General features: G+C 39.1%; 1 protein-coding gene across 1 annotated transcript in view; it reads right to left on the bottom strand.

Annotated features, from left to right (window-relative positions):
• MKLN1 (muskelin 1) overlaps positions 1-19,522 on the bottom strand; it is a 275,940-nt gene that overhangs the window by 255,368 nt on the left and 1,050 nt on the right. Inside the window, exon 2 of the mRNA XM_016148735.2 lies at positions 1,205-1,329. The gene's annotated coding sequence lies outside the window, so the exon portion shown is untranslated. The remainder of the gene's footprint in view (positions 1-1,204; positions 1,330-19,522) is intronic.

The raw sequence follows: 19,522 nt of genomic DNA on the forward strand, positions 1-19,522 counted from the left end.
AATTTATTAAACAGAATAAATGCAACCTGATCACCAGTCGGTCCTAAAACTACTTCCCCACTTGGACATTATATTTCTATTAATACAACAAAAGATGAATTGGGGGGTGGGGGACTAGATCACACTGCGTTGATTCATCATCTACTCACAGTCAACAGGAGACTAATCTTCCTACACGAGCAATTATAGGCCATCTTGCCTTCAGCCTTGTACAACTGAATTTTGGGATCTTTCAGTACTTTCTATTTGTCCCCATTAAACTTTATATTGTTACATGTGATTCATTATTACGTTTTGTCGGGATTTATGGGAGAGGGGAATCCTGATTGTTCCATCCAACTTATTTGTTGTGTGTCATCTCTAGATTTGTTCAGCATGCCGCCGGGGTTATCGTCTTAGCCATTAATAAAATGGTAAGGGGGACAAACCAGACTGCAGACTGGTATTAGATCCCTACAGAACTGTGTATGCATCAGCCTCTTAAAATTTTTTTCTTTAAAGACATCATTCATTCTATCAACCACTATATGCTCAGCACTTGAAATGGTAACTGGTACATGGAGGGCACTCATGTACCAGTTACCATTCCCAATCCTGAACATAAATATAGTGGTGAACACAACAAAATTCCTGCCCTCGTGAAGCCTACATTTTAGTAGAAGAGATAAAGAACAAACAAATAAAAAGATGAATAAACAATGCTAAGTTTTTAAAATGAAACACTAAAGCAGGTAAATGGCTAGAGAAGGTTGGCTGTAGAGCTGGAGGGAGGGGCTGCCTATGGGCAGCATGGCTCGTACAGAGCTGTTTTAAAGTTGGATCTCACTGCTCACGTCCTGCTTTCTTAGTGTGCATCTGGCCCAAAATATGTCCCAGAGCGGGCAGCAAGTCTTTCTGACTTCTCAAAACTCATTTTTCTCTATGTGGAGCCACATTAGGAAAAAAAATCAACACAACAATGATGAAGAATTTAAATAGTCATAGAACAAAAGAAGAAAAATTGAAAGGACGTAATTCCTCAAGAGACCTCACAACATTTCTTCATATGCATAGGATATTCAAACATCATGAGACCAAGGAAGCCAATCGAATCACACCTCCCAATGAAGACTCCAGAGTGAGAATTTAAAAATTATTGCTCTAGAAGTATACTACGTGGTTGAAAGCTAAATAATAGAGGAAAAATGGAGAAGACAACACTTACCTTATTCCAATCCCCATGTTCTCGAGTATGGAGTGGGTTATGAATCCAATCATTTATGGAAAGTCAGGAGGATCGAATGCTTGGGTGACCCCAAAACGTGGCTCAGAGAGTCTGGATATTAAACTCTGGAAAAGAAGCCCATATGGGACAGATTTGAAATCTATGTCTATTGTCTACTCTCTGCTATAATGCTAACATTGATAAATTCTTCTAAATAGTTTTAGATAATCTTCAGATCCCTTTGATGTTGGTGGGACTTGATAAATCTTTGTTTGGTAAAATCCTAATTGCACCCTCTGATTGGAAATTTATTTTATATTCTTACAGTGAGACTTCAAATGTTTATATTCATTCATTTATTCATCCATTGAACATCTATCTTGTACTAAATCCTTTGCTGGTACTAGGAATGCAATTCCCCAAACCTGATTTTCACAACTCCTGTATTCCAAGAAGATAGGACAGCTCTGGCCTAGATGGGGCAAATGGGGAGCACAGAGACATCGGTAGGAACTAATTTGAAAAGTTGCTTTGATAGCAATCCTGAGCCTAAGAAACAGTTGAAGAAAAGGCTTGACATGGTCCATTTAGGCCCTAAATCAATAAGGAAACTAGCTGCATGTCTTGATTAATTGAAACATCATTTCTAAATTGTAATCATTGCAGGATGTCTATGTACTCTAAAATGCACATGATGACCGAACTGAAAGGCTGAACTGTCTTCAGTTTGTGATTATAGCACACAGAGATCAAAAATAGTGGTAAACATCACAGATAAATGCAGAGTTTTTGCCTGTGCACAGACTAGCTGAGCTGAACAAACTGAGTTTTCAGCTGAAGTTTTTTTTTTTTTCATTTCACTCTGAGTCAATAATCATTTACCCACTGGATAGTGCTTAAAGCAGAGTTTTCATCTAATTCTCATTTAACGAGATCGAAAAGGAAAAACTAAATAATAATACCTCATTTGTGTATACTGCTTGTCTTTCAAAGAAGACATCATAACCCATTTTATACTATCTAATTTACAGTAACAACACTTTTATAATGTAAATACTAGTAAGGGCTATTACCATTTTACAAATTATGCATGAAAGAAACCAAGGCATGTGGGAATAAAATAACTGGTTCAATGTAACTTCCATTTTAGAGGCATAATAGCTGTTTGTTTTTTTCTTTTTAACAATGAAAGAAACCAATACGTGTAGATAAACATATTTATTAAGGCGTATCTTACCCTTAAGTTTTAAAGCACAAAATACTTTGCTTGAAAGAAATAACAAAGACCAAAGTGTTCATGTGTTCAGCAGATCAAATCTCTCTCCCAGATCTACATTGAAAGCAATCAATTCCTACTCCCCAACTCTGATGTTAATCAGCATGGTTCTCAGCATCTTGAGCCACGCATGCTATGAGTCGATTATGCGTGTTGCTCTCCTCTTTGTATGCACTATGCTGCCATGATCTTGTCATCTCAATCGCATTTAGAAAGTACCACCACACGCATAGATTCTGTATATATATAAAAGCACTGACACTTTTATACTTGTATTAACTTCCATTTGAGGGGTAACATTTTTCTGATCTTTTCATGTATTCATTCACTCGTTCATTCATTCACACTCTTCAGCATTCATGCATCCAGTCAGCAAACATTGATTGTGGGTTCAAAATGCACAAACACTATTCTAGGTGCAAAAGATAAAAAAAAAAATAAGGTATAAGACAGTCTATAGCCATGCCCCCCTGAACAAGCCTGATCTCGGAAGTTCAGCAGGGTCGGGCCTGGTTCGTACCTAGATGGGAGACTGTCTAAGAAGATCGGGTGCTGTAGGAGTAGAAAATAAAAAAAGTAAAGGATTGTAAGTTGGCAAAGTCCTTGCAATCTGTGAGGTCAATCTAGGCCTTGCTCTGAGCATACCAGGTAGAGGGCTCAGCACAGGTGAAGGCACAGATAGACAAATAGGAACACCCATGTATTTAGGGAACTGGTATGGTATGACAGGGGATTCTTTAAATACTCTATGGCTGGTTCTACTTCACATTCCAGGCCCTAAACATCACCATAGATAGTTCTATAAAGGGAAATGTATGGTCCCTATGTTATTTATCCTTGGTCATGTAAGAAAAAAGACATTCTGTATGGGATCTGTACCAAAGTGCCTTCTGAGATTCTGTCTGACATTCTTCAGAAAGAATCTCAGAAGGCAAGCAGCCCAAAATCAAAGCTTGCGTCTACTCTATCTAAGGTCTGTATTCTCCATATTTCATGACATTATGCTCCAGGGAGTAACAGGTATAAACAGCCTACCTATTCATCAAATATAGGTAATCACTTAGACCATCTCCATTATTATTTCAGTATAAAAATTATATCTAGAAATACCGCCAAATATAGCATTTTCAAATGTACTGTGTTAGATGGGTCAGAATTTTTTCTCTTCACTTCTTCCCAACCATTCAGACTTGGTGCTGCACAGAGTCCGAAATAATGAGAGTCAGCTTTATAGGCTTCTTATCAACACCCTCCATTCCAACTAGCAAGAGGTGTTTGGAAATAGTCTCTGAAATCCTACACCTTTGTCTCTGCAGGGATGGCTCTGTCCTTAAGCCTCTGAGAAGTTCTGTATTATAGAGAACTCATATGGAATCTTCCCTAAAGAACCCTACTGACTTGGTAATCCTACTCTAAATTCTGTTGTCACTTAAGGAAAGCTTTGTACCACCCAATCACATCCCGGTTTCTGTTTGGAAATTTTTCAGAGACTCTAAGAGTTCAAAATAACTCATCTATTTTTGTCCCGGACCAATTATGGAATATTCTCCATGACATTATTTTTTGTTTGTTTGTTTATCCAGTACTTCGCCCATTCAACGAACATCAGCTTCCTCATTTCTAACTCTTTCGAAGCCAATCCAATCAGCCTTTCGTCCCCCATTACTTCACTGAAAACACAATCCAGGACACTTGCAATGACCTCTCTGTTGTCAAATCCAATGGTCATTGTCAACCCCCATCTCACTTCCCTCTCAGCTGCTTCTTGGCACCAGTGATTGCTCCCCTTCTGCTGAAATGTTGTATTTCCTTGGCTTCCATCACATCACACTGGCTTTCCTCCCACCTCACTGTTTGTTCCACCTCAGTCTCTTTTGCTGGATCTTTTCTGATTTCTGAAAACTGGGAGCCCCCTTAGGCCTGTTCCTCTACAAATGCCCATCTAGTGCATTGATTTAAATACCATCTCCCTCGCCCTGATGTCTGAGTCGGAAGCCGAAGAGGGTTCCTTTTCCTAGAGTGCTGAAATTTGTGTTGGGTGCTGAAGGAGATGAGTTGACCAAGAAGAGAAAGAAGATCCTTAAGGGAATAAGATGAGAAAAGGCTCAAAGGTTTTGTAAAAAGAGAGGAGTATGTCATGACCAGAAAATGACTGGTAAGGTGGTTTGGTTGTAGCTATATCATGAAGAACCTTGATTTACAGCTAAGGAATTTGGATTTCGTACTGAAGATAATAAGTAATTATAAGAGATTTTCAAATAGGGGAGAGATTTAATTATTCATATTAAAAAAATAATAAAACTTTAGTAGCAGGATGGAGGCTGAACTGGAGTAAGGGGCGACTCCAGCCAGGAAAGCTAATTAGAAGGCCAGTGAAATAGATTAAGGGCGGGATTAAGGTCTGAATCACCATAGCGACAGTGGCTTGAAGAGTAGTGACAATTCCAAGGGAGATTTGGAAGTAGCGCTGATGACATAGTTATAGATTAGATGAAGGAAGGTTTGGGAGTAGGAGAAAAAGGCCAAGGTTGAAGTGTGATAACATTAACTAAACTCAAAAGGGGAAGGAAAGCAAGTGTGGAGAGGATGATGAGTAGCACATTAAGTTTGCAGTGATTATAGGATATCCAGTGGTGAATGAAAGACAAGTTTGGATTGAAAATATAGGTTCAGAAGTCAGTGCCCAATGGTAGCTAAGTCTTAAGAATCAATGAGACAACTGTGGGGGGCAAACAGCGACATGAGTGCCAAGGACAAGACCCTGAAAAAAAAGCCTTCAGGCAGCTGTCAGAGGAGGAGCCAGGGGAGGAGACTGGGCAGGGGCGATCTGAGAGGTAGCATGCAAAATGGGCAGAGTGAGGTCTGCAAATAAAGGGAAGAGAAAGCTTTAAAGAGGAAATGATCAACAGTTCTTCCTGGGGTAGGATGAGTAATTAAGATTAGGTCTGGTAAGTAGATCTAAAGAGCAAAATTTCTAGTTAGAAGTCAGGTTGGCATGGATTGAGTGAAGACTCCTCTCTGAAGTTTAGCTGTGAGGAAAGCAGGTAATGGTTTGGAAGGAGGTGGAGTTAGACAAAGTGACAGAATTTTTGTTTTTTTTTTAATGTAATGGAAGTCTTTAGTACGACAGGTAGCCACCTAGCTTTTGCTCAAACATCTCTTAGGAGCTTGCTGCCCCACAAGATAACCACATTGCATTTTGAACAGCAACTGAATATTCAGTTCAGTTCAACGTGTGTTTGTTGAGTGTCTGCTATGTCTGACGCTTGGTATTTCAGTGCCTAGAAAGATATGCAAGGCACAGTAATGTTTTGGTTTTTCATTTATTGGCCAAAATCTGTCCACTTCTAACCACAGCTCACTGTCCTCGGGAGCCACATGCAATATAAGATTTCCTTCCACATTGCAACCCAGAAACTAAGGATGATTTTCAGCTACCTCTCGCAGTTTCTCACTTGTATAACTTTTGTGAAATAATCCAGCTTTATGTAGGTATATGAACATATACCTACCTGTATGTACGTATATATTTTGCTAACCAGCTGGCTGTTCTCTTCTGGAGTTCCAGAGCCTCGTCTGTCCCTTTTAAAACGTGGCACTCAGCATTAATTGCAATTCTCCTCATCTGATATGAGCAGTGCACAAAACAATAGGAGTATTCTCTCCTTTTCCCAGGACATGGTACTTTTAATGCCTTCTGAGACTGTGTGAGTGTTCTGACAGTAACAGGACTGACTCCTGGCACTACACAGTCACTCCAAATCCTGAGACGTTTTGCACCAGAAATGTTGATCTCCAAATTCTTATATTTATACAATTGACTTTTGAAAGCCAATTGCAGCATTTTACACTTTTATCCCACTGAATACAAAATTTTTACTTTTGATTTTTATTAGCCAATAATAAAAAGAGTAATGGCTTAGGAGTCAGACAGATGTAAACTCAAATTCTGTTTCGTTATATAGCCCAGTGACCTTGGATGTGTCATGGTCTCTCTCTGTCTCAACTCGCTTATCAGTGAAAATAGGGGTAATCATATTTACATTGCAATGTGGTTCTGAGGCTTAAAGGAGGGCAGTACAGTCCCTAATACATTAGAAGTGCTCAATAATTTTGGTTTTCTTGCCTGCCTTTTCTTGCATGCTCTCAGCTTTGAATTTTTAGTAGAAATATGCCTTTTAAGTTGTTACTTAGGATTAAGAAATCGTCATTTTAATAAAAAAGAAAAAACAAGTTGAGCAGAAAGGAACAAAGGGCCAAAAGAATGCACTTTAATATACTGGTTAGGCATATGGGCTCTGAATTAGACTTTCTGTCACTGAATCCCAGCTCCTCTACTTACTAGCTGTTTAATCGGGAGAAAATTCATTAACCGTTCTGAGCCTTGGTTCCTCATCTATGAAATGGGGATAATAACACTGATTGTTTCTCTGGCTGTTGGGGAAGGTTAACCAAGATAATGGATAGAAAGTGCTTCTGCACAGAACCTTGCACATGAGTACTCAATAAGTGATAAATATTATTACTATTACTGGAAATCTCCAGGTAAACAGTGCTCTTTCAAAACAAACTTTTGGGTATAATCGTTTCATCTACTAGAAATATGTATAATATCCTGTCCTATATTAAATTATATTGTGTACAACAATCCCATAAGAATCTCGGTCCAATGTCAGGAATGACCAGTAGACTCTAATCTTCCAGCCTAATAACCTTATTTACAACAAACAAACAAAACTAACTATAGGATCTTGGACAAGTCACTCCACATCTCTGGCCTGAGGCCAGCTTCTGTGCAATGGGAATAATAATAATACTCAGAGGTTGGGAATGATGATTATATGACGTAAAACACATGGGGGGACAAGGAAAATTAGCGCCATTTGGAAGGACTTAAACGAACCCATGCTGGCTCCTGCTGATGCAAACTTTCTTTTCCTAAGCAAACTAAACTTATCAGTGTTGGTTCCGGAATCCGCCTTTTGCTTCTCTAGAAATTGGGATATTCGTCTAACTCTAGGCAAATGGTACTTCTTCTCAGTGGTTTCTCATAGCATGCCTATGATAACATCTGGAAATTCTTTTTGTATCCTAGGATGTAGTTCATATGGATCAAAAAGTTTAAACCTCATTTAAAAGTGAGAGGTTCTCTCTTACTCTCTCATCATTCACCTTGGTCTTTCTTTTCATCTTAAATTTCTTTCTTATCCTGACTAAAAGAAAATAACATGTTTAGCAGCTTTAGAATATATAAAACTCATCAAGAAGAAAATCAATTGAAATCCACTACCAAGATATCACCACTATTAATATTTTTCTGTTTAATTGTCCAGTCTGTTTTCTGAGCAAATATATTTAATAATAAATGACCAACATTTTCTGATGTCATGACATTTTCCATAATCTACTTTTTACTGGATGCATAAATTTCATCATAGGATTACATGACAATTTATGTCATACTTCACTTTGGACAGTTAAGTTATCTCTGAGTGTTCAATATTACAAATAATTCTACATTAAATTTTGTGAGTGACTCTGGTTTATTTGAAGATAAAACCTTAAAAATAAAATTACTGTGTTGAATGGTTTGCATATGTTAAGGTTTTTTATACGCAATGCCAAATTGCTCTCCAAAATACTTGAACCAATTTATACACTCAATATTGTACAAGGCTGCTTATTCCCAGTATCTTTATACACGCAAAAACATTTTAAAGTTCTTGACAATTTGCTAGGCACAAAGACAACTGGTTTTATTTTAATTTGAATTTTTTAAATCATTGGTAAGAATGGACCTTTTCATTAATTAATTAACCAATTAATAAATTAACCAATCAAATTTTTTTTGCCTTTTCACATCCTTTACCCATTCTTCTTCTGAGATGTCTTTTCTTTTCTTATAAGTTTGTAGGATCTCTGTATATATTAAGGATACTACACTTTGTTATATATGTATATTCCAGAATCTCTCATTTATCTTTTAATTTTGTTTGCAGTTCTGATTCACCGATTGGCTTAATCTGAGATAAAAGAGGAGTCTACTTTCTCAGAACTACATGGATGTCCCAAAGGAAAAAGCAGCTGGGAAACGGGACACATGGGAAGACAACTGAGGTAAGAATATCAAGATAATTGTTTTTAACAGAAAATGACAAATTCCCTGTGATTAGAACACTCATTTGTTTTTACCGCTATTAACATGAAAGAAACTAGAGGTGAAGTCATGAAAAGACATAGTCCCTTCCCAAGGTACTAAACTCTTTCCATTCAAGCTGCATAGGGACCACCTGGGTGCATCACAGTTTCTAAAAGTCTAATCATATGTGGTTGGAATAATTTTTTCCATAGCCAACTGATCTTTAGGTTTTGTGAATTTCTTCTTTCATATGGGTTCCACAGACCCAGTAGATATAGACCACAGTTCCTATTCTCCTCTGAGTTTATTCTGGTCAAGTTTCTGTTCCTTGGCTACTTTGTTCTCTGGTTACTTATTTGGATCATTCCTTGTCTTTTTTTTTTAAAAAACTCAGGATCTTATTTCATTTTGCAATGTCTCTTTCTGGTTTATGACCTCAGTATCTTGATCCAAACATATTCTCCGAGGAGCCCTCCATGGGTTGACTGGAGCTAACTAAGTTGGACCGTAGGGTGCTGGAGCTTTAAGTCAATCACAGCAGTGACTTAGAAGAGGCAGGACATAGTAGCATCTACATACTACACACCAGGCATAGTTCAAAACGTCCTGCCCCAGGTAAGCCATCACCCATCAGAGTCCACCGTAGACATCGTTCCAGAATTTCTCCACAGCATTTCTTTTATCCCTTCCTGCATCTTGGCTGTGCCTGGGCTTTTCAACACACATCCCCTCTCTCCATCTGCTATTAACTGAATGTTTGTGTCTCCCGCCCCCCAACCCCATCCCAATTCATATAATATATTGAAGCCCTAATCCCCAATGTGATGATACTTAGATGTGGGGCCTTTGGGAATTAATTAGGTCATGAGGGTGGATCCCCGACAAGTGGCATTAGTACCCGTATAAAAAGAGACACCAAACAGATGATCCCTCTTTCCACGTGTGGATACGGCAAGGGGGTTGTCTGCAAACCAAGAAGCAGGCTCTCACCGGACGCCACAACAAATCTGCTGGTGCCTTGATGGTAAACTTCCTAGACCCCAGAACTGTGAGAAATAAATCTTTTTTGTTTAAGTCACCCAGCCTATAGTACTTGTCATGGCATCTCAAACTGACTAAGACACCTTTCCCTTCCCTTCTGTGATGGTGACTTACTTGGCTTCTGTGGGCCAGCAGTGGCCTCTCTCTTATTCCTTCTCAAAGCTTTTGACCACAGTTTTCCTCTCCTGATTCAATCCTGGCTCTCGTATTTGCTACTCTTCTTCGATAGTGCTCACCCACCCTTCTCTGTTCCCTCCATGGAGCATCACACCTCTGAATGTGACCTCTGAATTTCTTTCTCACTCTTTCCTGCCTTTTGTGGCCACTGTTGGCACTGCTACTTGCAGGACACAAAGCGGACCCCTCATCCGCTGAGTGCGATTGATACTAGAAGAGCTAAGTGAATAAAATTCCATATTTCCTCTGTTCTAAGACTAATTTATTGTATGATGCACCACTATGTAATTACTGTTTTTTGAGCCCTCCACACACACCCCAAAAAGCCCCACTACCATATATTTATTAAACATGGCTATTGAAGATACTTTCTGATTTTAGAACTATGAAAAATGCGAGGGAAAAAAGCTTGTGTCTTATAATTATTACAGTTGAATGGTTCTGTTTTTCAATTAACAACTAATATTAGATGAGTCTGCCCCATTCAATAGAACTCCCTGTCTTCATAATTATTCTTACTATACCCATAAGCAAAAACAAACAAAAACTCATTAATGGTTTTCAATGCTTACCCCAGACCCTAGCTGTCTCTGGATATTAGCCATCTGGCATTATTTTCACAGGTCCGAGCCCTTCTTTTGACAAAGCCTTGTTATATACCTTAACTCCTACCTTTTGTACAGGTCCTTTAAAAATATGAACTTATCGGAACACTTTTTGAGCAGCCATATTGACCTTTACTGGATGTTCCCTTTGCTTTATGGAAAGCATTGGTTTTATAGGAATTTAAATTTCAAGTCATTGTACTCCTCTTGAGCTTTCTTTCCTTGTTTCTGGACAGACAGATTATGTCCATATTTTGTCTTAACTTATCCAAGTCTTCCTTGTGCCAGGTTAGCAAGTCCAGAATTGCCATCTCTGGCTATTACAAATTCGAGGATGCGGTGGTCACTAATTTTAAGTTGTCTGTCACTTCTACTTCACCAACACATTCTTCTTAGCTAGTTAGAATTAAGCATAGAATAGGACCTCTTCAATAAGCAATTAGTTTAAATTTTAGTTATGCTAACTTTATTTGATGCTTACTTTTCAGCAGAATGAATTTGCCAGTAGATGTTAGAGTTCTCCATTACCCCTAAATCATGCCCTTGTGCCAATAATTTTGTAATTTGTGTCAGAAAAAACATTATTGATATTGTCATAACAGGATTGCAAGGCATGCTAGAACTAGTTGACAATACACATCCACTGGGCTGACAGCACGAGCCTGGACTGGGGTGGGGAGTACTCTCAGGGTATGAGCTGTGAACACAAAAGCTGTCTTGGATTAGGGCAGTGGGCTGTGCAAGACCTGGTGTCTCACACCAAGGAAAAGTTCATGAAGCTATTACTACTAAGCAATCCAGTATGAAGAGTAAGACAAATATATACCATAGTTTAAGGGGATCACAGTAGGGGTATAGGCAGAAGAATACAGTCCTCTGGGGAGGAGGACCAGTTAGCAATAAGTTAAACAAAATGTCAGTGTCATGGTGAAGTAGGCCAGGATTCATGACAGAGTCCCAAACCTACACCGAGACTGGTATACAAGCAAAATGACCAGAGACTGAAGTGTGGAGGTCAAGGTGGAAGCCCCAAATTGGACAAACGTAGGAATGGGAGGCATCACAGGAGGCAGCTACAGGTGTCCAAGGCTCACAGCTGACCTGACTGGAAGGAAGCAAGATGCCGGGGTTGGTACTGGTGGTACACTTTCTCCTCAGTCAGAACTGGCAGTTAGTGTCGAGGAGGCTGGAGGGCTAGACCTACAGGTGGAGCTCCTTAGACAACCCAGATGCTGGTTGCTAGGGAAGCAAAGGCAAGACAGCTGGCCAGCTACCTGATGTGTGTTCCTGTGACAATGTTACTTCTGCTTTTATTTTCACCCAAGTCTTTTCAACCAGGCATCAACCCTCAGGTTTGTGGATTTCCATTTGTGCTCATAAGTTCTTGACTCACAAAGTCACTCTGCTTCTCCTTTGATTGTATGCTTCTTTTGAACAAATTGTAGACCCTCATATTGGTGCACAACAACAGCTCCCGTTTGCCGATTGCTTACCACATACCAGGAACCATGCTAGCTGATTTACATACACTGTATTAATTCCCACAACTTCCTCAAGAGGTGGGTATTATTATCCCCATTCTAAAAAGTGTAACTGAACTTTATATGGTTTATATAATCAGCCCAAGGTCATACATCTGGGACATAAAAGAGCTCAGATTTAAACTTAGTTTTGTCTAATTAACTATCTGTTGCTTAAATGACTACATTTATACTGTGATACATCCAAACAATTCTCACTGACACCGATCAGCCACTGGATTTTTTGCATGTGTGTATGTGTGTGTGTGTCTATCTATCTATTATCTATCTATCTATCTATCTATCTATCTATCTATCTATCTATCTATCCTCTTTTACCTCTAATTCCATAACTCAATACTACACTATAAAAGAAGTCGATCATTAATAAGTGCTTAATGAATTAATGCAATTATGAAATGTGATTAGAACTATTACGTCCTCTCTTGGTTTGAGTATTTGTAAAGTCAGGTAGTCAGAATTCTTCAGTTCGCTCTATAAGAACACTACATTCACACACATTCATTCATTACAACGAAGAGAAGGGGCAAAGTGTTCAATGAACACTGACCTGAAGAGACATGCTTTATTTCCAAATATGTCAGATGTAGGGAAATGTGTTTATATGTTCAAATAAATTTGAGAAGTTAAAATAAAGGGGTATATACGAACAGATTATTTTCCTCAGAAGTCCAAATCTAAAACTCTTTTTCATGACATGATCTTCATGTCTGTCTGAATCAGAGGTTGCCAAACTATCGTCCACTGGCCAAGGCCAGCCCACCCCCTCTTTTTGTATGGCCGATGGGCTAAGAATGGTTTTCGCATTTTTAAGTAGCTGAAAAGATCAAAAGAAGAATAACATTTCATGACTTGTAAAAATTATATGAAATGCACATCTCAGTATCCACAAATAAAGTTTAATTAGAACACAGCCATGCTTACTCATTTACTTATTGTCTATAACTGCTTTCACGCTGAAATGGCAGAGTTGAGTAGCTAGAACAGAGACTATAGCCCACAAAGTCTAAACTATTCTTCATTTGGCCCTTCACAGAAAAATTTTGCTAACCCCCGGCCTAACTAAATAATACAGGATGTGGTAACATTTTAAGTATTGTTTAAACCACATCTATTATTTTAGTTTCTGATTCAAGGACACTGTACCAAAAGGTCATGACATCTCTTTTGCTATGTCGGTTTCCATATTCTCAGGACAAAGTCAAAACCTTTTCTCCTTTGGTAGTCTCTGTATTCTCTCCTAATAGCATTAGCGCCTTACTGCAGAAAGGATAACAGACTGAGGAACGGGTGTTTTTTCTAAGAGGTGATACATCTCTTCCTGCCAAAAGTCATCACGCTTTTTGACAGGAAACTAGGGCTGGGGATCCTTATGGGTGGTTGCAGAGCATTACAGAACTGTGGTGGCACTGAACTCGGTTCCCCAGACTCCCCCAACTGATTCACTGTGGTAGGACAGAGTCAGATAGACGAGGAAACGCAAACTGCTCTTTTTGTCATCACCCAGGACCTAAATAAAGACAAAAATGACTCAGAATGACCAGACACAGGTGACTATTATCAAAATGTTTTCGGAAGGCACTTAACATCTCAACAACATGGTGCCGTGAGCGCTCCATCAACGTGTTAGCTCAAGAGAAAAATTGAGGGAGCAGAACGTCTTTATTTTTCCTAAGATCAAATTTGATTTGCAGTAAAGTTCAAGGGAATCTGCCTTATTTATTTATTTTTTAAGAGGAAAAGATACATCGTCTTTTGTATTTCTGCCCATCTATCTCTCTTTTTGTGTCTTTGTCTCTCTCTTCAATTTAACAAAAGTTTAGTGACCATTTACCATATGTGTAGTACAGGGCAATCCCTGAGGACACGAAAATAAAATTCCCAACTCTCAAGGAACTTAGCATTTATGAGAGAAACAAGTTACAATGACCTCCCAGAACCTTTTGGCGACATTTAACATGAACTGATCCTCTTTAACATATTTTTCTCTTGGTTTCTTTAACCCCATAATCTCTTGGTTTTATTTTTCTGTTTTCTGATTCTCGGTCTCCATTGCCAGCTTTTTTCTTTTTTTTATCCAATCACTAAATGATCAGAGTTTAGCCCTGAGCCTGCTTTTCCTTTGATTCTATCTACCCTTCTTAAGCAATTTCTTCCAAATTTATAAGTCCAGTTCCAGCAGTTCTTCTGACTTCAGATCCCCCAGATCACAAGTCTGCAGTAGACTTTGCCGCTTCGTTTTTAATCTTCCCCAGAATTCTGTTACCATCCCAGGTTTCCCCATCTTGGTGATTGACATCTGTACTCTTGCATCTGATCTTGGAAGCACTCTCAAGTCAACCATGACACCACCTCCCTCTCCATAACCTACTGTTTTCATTCAATTGTCAAGTTTTTTGAAATAACTCTTGACTCTGATCATTTCTCTTCCTGTGCATGCCACCACCCTAGTCCAGCAAACAATCGTTTCTGACGTGAATCACTGAAATATCTTCCCAACTGGTCTCTCCACATCTGCACTTGCCTGCTCTAATTTATCTTCTCACAGATAATGTTTTTCAGGCCAAAAAAAAAAAAAAAAGTAAATAGTCTTTAAAAGGAAACATAATGCTAGCAAAATACACATTGTTCTTCATCTTATTTTTTTATCTAGCAATGTATCCTGAAGATCTTTTCACATCAGTACATCCAAAACTGACACGATTTTTCAACAGCTGCCTGCCTTTCACTTCTATAATTGCACCATGATTTATTTAACCCCTTCTCTATCGATGGACACGCAGGTTGTTTTCAGTCTTTAGCATAAATAATACTTCAGTGAAGAACCTAGTAGAATCATCCTAGAAGAATCGTACATTGAATAAATGTATAAAACTGGAATTGCTGAGTGAAAGGCTTTGTACATCTAAAAATTTGATAAATACGGTCAGGTTGTCCTTCGCAGAGGTTGTACCAACTTTCACTCCTACTGACAATGTTTGCCTTCTTCCCAGCCTGGCAAACAAAGTATGCCACTAAACTTTTTGATTTGTGTTGACCTGATATGTAAAACATACAACTCATTGCAGTTGTAATCTGCATATCTCTTGTTATGAGAGAGGGTGAGCATTTTTACATAGTCTAAAAATCCATTGTATTTCCTTAACTACAATCTATTTGTCATACCCTTTGCTCAATATTCCAGAGTTTTTGATGTTTTTCTTACTGATTTGTAGGAGTGCTTTGATTTCTTCTTAAAGAATCTAATATCCAGGTTCTATTTTTTAAAAGTCACAATTTAGTTGTTTTTTTCCTAATAATATGTAATCGTCAAATGTTAACCCCATTACAGGGGAGCCCACATGAAGAGATTATGTACAGAGGTTATGAACTGATTTGTAGAAATCCTGACTTTCTGATAAGTCCTCGGCAAGACTGCCTTATATCTATAACTGTACTATTTCATTTAATTTTCCTAACAGCCCTGTGAGGCATGAGCATTATTAATCACAAAGTGAACCTCAGAGAATGTGAATGTTCAGTGTCACACAGCTACTACGTCTTCCACTTCGGGAATCATAAAAGCCTAGTCATCATCCACCATCACTGGCCATTCCTCAACCACACCAGGCTCTGATCCTTGATGCCTCTTAATTTCTAATCATCTATTGCTTCTCTCATTTTCCCTCTATAAATGTCCAGTGAATATTTTTAAGTGCCTACTATGTGCCAGGAATCTTCAGGTTTAAACTTTAGAGGGGTTCTCAAAATCATAAGCAATAAAAACAAATAGTGATAAAGTTTTACTACTTTAACATACATAGGATGGGTGGGAAGTGGACAGGGAAGGATATGTTAATAAAGGTGGTCGGAAAGGGCCTCTTTGAGGAGTTGACATTTAAGCAGAGATTGGAATGACCAAAGGCAGGAAAAGGAAATACCTCAAGTAAGTCTTTTTAAAACGAGAGCAAATCCAATGCGTTTGAGGAATAGAAAAAAGGCCAGTCTGATTGGAGTCGGGGGAGAGTGGTGGGAGACAAGATGGAAGAGGTGGCCTGGGATTCTGCTTAGGGCTTTGTGGGCCAGCAAAGTGTCTGCACTTTAGTCCGGGTGCAATCAGAAGACATGGGAGGGTTCTAAGAAGGGAAGCGATCTGATCTGATTTTTGTTTCATGATTCATGTCACTCTGGCTGTGCTGCGGAGAACAGGAGGGAGAGCGGAAGCAAGAAAACCAATTTGGAAGCTGTTACAGGAGCCCAGGAGATGGTGCTCATATTGGGATGGTCGCGGTGGAGACAGAAAGTGACACTGTGAAAATGTTTTGGACATAGGGTTGACCTGAATTCCCCATGGACTGGTTGTGAGAATGGAGGACAAGAGAAGAATCATGAACGTGTACGTGATTTTGGCTTGAGCAATTGGTGGATGGTGATGCCATTTAATTAGAAGGAAAAGGCCGAAAGAATCAAGAACTTTTTATTACTGCATTATTTCCTTTTTTCCCTTTTCAGCCTCAACAGATCATGATTTTACTCTCTTCCCAGTACCCTTTTTCCCCTTCCCCTCTTGCCCTTTAGTCCTTATCCAAAAGAACTTCCTCTACCTACCTCCTCTACTCCTATCCACTCCTCAATCGGGTTACTGTCCACATCATCCCAATCAACCCCTTCCTGCCAAATACAACACTGACCTTCTTGTTGCTAAGTCCAAGTACTTTCTCTAGCATTTAGTACTGTTGACCAGTTCTCCCTTGGCTTCTCTGAAACTACTTGTTCCGGATCCTGCTGCCTCTCTGGACGTTCTTCCTCTCTCTGTTTGTTTCCTTGCCTTTCACACGTTGGCATTTCTATAAGGTTCCTGAGTAGGTCCCCTCCTCTTCGTACACTTTACTTTTTCACTTGGTGGGGATTTCACCTACTGCCTGCATAAATGTTCACTTATGCTGATGATTCCAGAGGAGATGTCTCTCCTGAGTTCTAGACTCCTCTGTGTAGAAGGCTTCACTTTGATGTCCCACAGACACATCAAACTCAACATGTTTCAAATGAATTACTTTCCCTCTTCAACTCATGCTTCCTCCTAAAGTCCCCATCTTGGCCAAGGGTACTCCATTTACCTAAGTGTGAATCCCCTCTTATTCCTCAATCCTGCAGATACAATCAGCATTAATATTCAGTTGGTTCTATATCTTGACTATTTCTTGAATTCTTCTCTCTCCTTTTTCATTCTTGCTGCCTTGGTTTAGATGCCCATCATTTCTTGCCTGTAACGCTAACCTCCGAACTAGTCGCCCTGCTTATAGTGTCACTCACACTAATAAATTCTCCAAACTGGAGTCATCGCTCTAAAATGGACACGCTCCTTAAAATTCATCAGTGGTTCTCCATCAGCCTTAGGATAAATTAAGACTTCCCAGGAAGACATAGAAGGCCTTTCACGATACAAGGCCTTGCTGATATTTCTGGGTGTACCCTTCAGAACTTCTGCCAGGCATTCACGTAACTGATAATCTACTACTTGGCTGGGCACCGTCTCTGGGTACACCGTTTTACCTCCAAGACTTTACACATAGTACTTTCTTTGCCTGGGATACATCTCTCTTTAACTTGCCAACTCGTCCTCATCCTTCAGAACTCCTCTCCAAATTCACCTTCTATGGTTAGGGATCTTGCCTATGCCCAGTCAGGGTTAGGTACCCCTCTAATGAGCTCCTTCATTGATATCAACTCACTATTGTGTGATCAGCTGTGTATTCATCTGCCTCCTCATTATACTATAAGGTCCTTCAGAGCAGACTGTCTTATTCATCTCTGTATTCCCAGTGCCTAGCACAGTACCTGTCAAAGACCGGACACTCAGTAATGAATAAATAAAGGAGCAGAGTTGGGTTTCAAAGTCAAGTCTTTTCTCTCTGGCACAAATCTCACATTTCTTCATGCTACTTCTTAATATCTTGAATCTGAAAATTTCTAAAATTTGTGCTAGGTATGTTTTTGCCTATCACTAAGTAGAATACAGGCAAATAGATTACTAACTCCATGATGATTCAGTTGATTATTAGATTCTCATGTGTAGCCCTTCCTCATAAGCCCATTGTTTTGCTCATCAAAGTTGTTCGGGTTAACTAAATCTAAAATAACTGAAAGCCCTTTCTATACATTTTTATGTCCTTCCTACCTCTTATCCGGTTGCTTCCGCAGCACCACCATGCAAGCAGAGAGTAAGAACATTGAGAGTAAGGTCAATTTTATTTGATTGCCTGGCAACTGATACTAAAAAATGATGTATCAACAGCAAATCATTTTCCATTATGATTTCTTCCAAGGTCTCTGTGGATAGTTATTAAAGTTTCAATGTCAAAATTTAACATTGCAAAATCCAGCTAAAATTGACATTTTTATGTAGTGAATTCAATATAATCACAGAACTTTGTAGATGGAAGGAACCCTAGACATATTTTAGTCCAGCACGTTTGTTAAGCTTACATGAGGAAACTGACAGGAGAAGACCTGTCATGGCTCGTCCAAGGTCATCCAGTCTGTAGAAACAGGAGCAAATTTCCTAACTTTCAGTCAGCTGATCTTTCCTCAACGCCATATGCACCCTATTATTTTCCATTTAAACAAATCACGTCAGAACCCACCAAACTGTTTACATAGTGCTTATCTTTATGATATTGCCTTTGTGATATCCTCCTTATAAAGAGAAAGGAACTGAAGAAAAAAAAAAGCAAGGGACTTAGGGGACTGGTAGAAGAGACAATTAGTACACAAAGTGATGGGCTCCTATTTGTAGTGTAGCCTTGCAATCACACTCTGTTCTCTGAGTGCCCCAATGCTAACCCAAGCTTATTTGTGCTCCTGGGGCCTGGATTCCATTCAATTCTATGCCTTATTTGGTCTAAATGATTTCTCCAGCTTCAGTGTGTGTCTTTTGAGCTTCATTTTAGAAATATCCTTAAATCTACTCTCTACTTGAGTTTGTTTTAGTTCTAATGCTGAGGAATGAAGATTCTGGATATAAGAAAATAAAGACGATGGGTTTTTCTAGGCTTTACAGTTCAAGAATGGTTTTCTCAAATGGTAACTGGCAGTCTGCTTTATTCCTCAAATGATGACTTTTCCATGGGAATTAGAATTTAACTGGGCTAATTTGTTTTCACGGAAAGCAGAGACTTCTTTCCAAGAGGATCAGCTTGATAATGTTTTACCAGCTAGTGCTACGAGACCAAATATAAACCAGTTCTGAGAAACAGGAAGTGAACCTGACTGGTCTAGTCTGTGTGTCCCTGGCAGTGACGCAAATACAGAAATCAAATTAGGAAAACAAGATATGTGGGTGTGAGGCAATCGATGATAATCCAGGATGCTACAACACAAGCAAGAACACTTTTAACCAAATGCCATTCATTTTAATAACACCCTGAGAAGTTTGATTTCCACGTAACATGCTAGTGATTAGAGAGCAGGATGAGCCTGAGTTCCCTAGCAACAGCATGTGCTTTTGAGACAGTCATTAGCCTTTCAGCTAATCCCACCAATCCTTTCCTTCTAAACCTA

This window comes from Rousettus aegyptiacus, unplaced genomic scaffold (assembly GCF_014176215.1).
Source record: "Rousettus aegyptiacus isolate mRouAeg1 unplaced genomic scaffold, mRouAeg1.p scaffold_m13_p_13, whole genome shotgun sequence".
Lineage (NCBI taxonomy): Eukaryota > Metazoa > Chordata > Mammalia > Chiroptera > Pteropodidae > Rousettus > Rousettus aegyptiacus.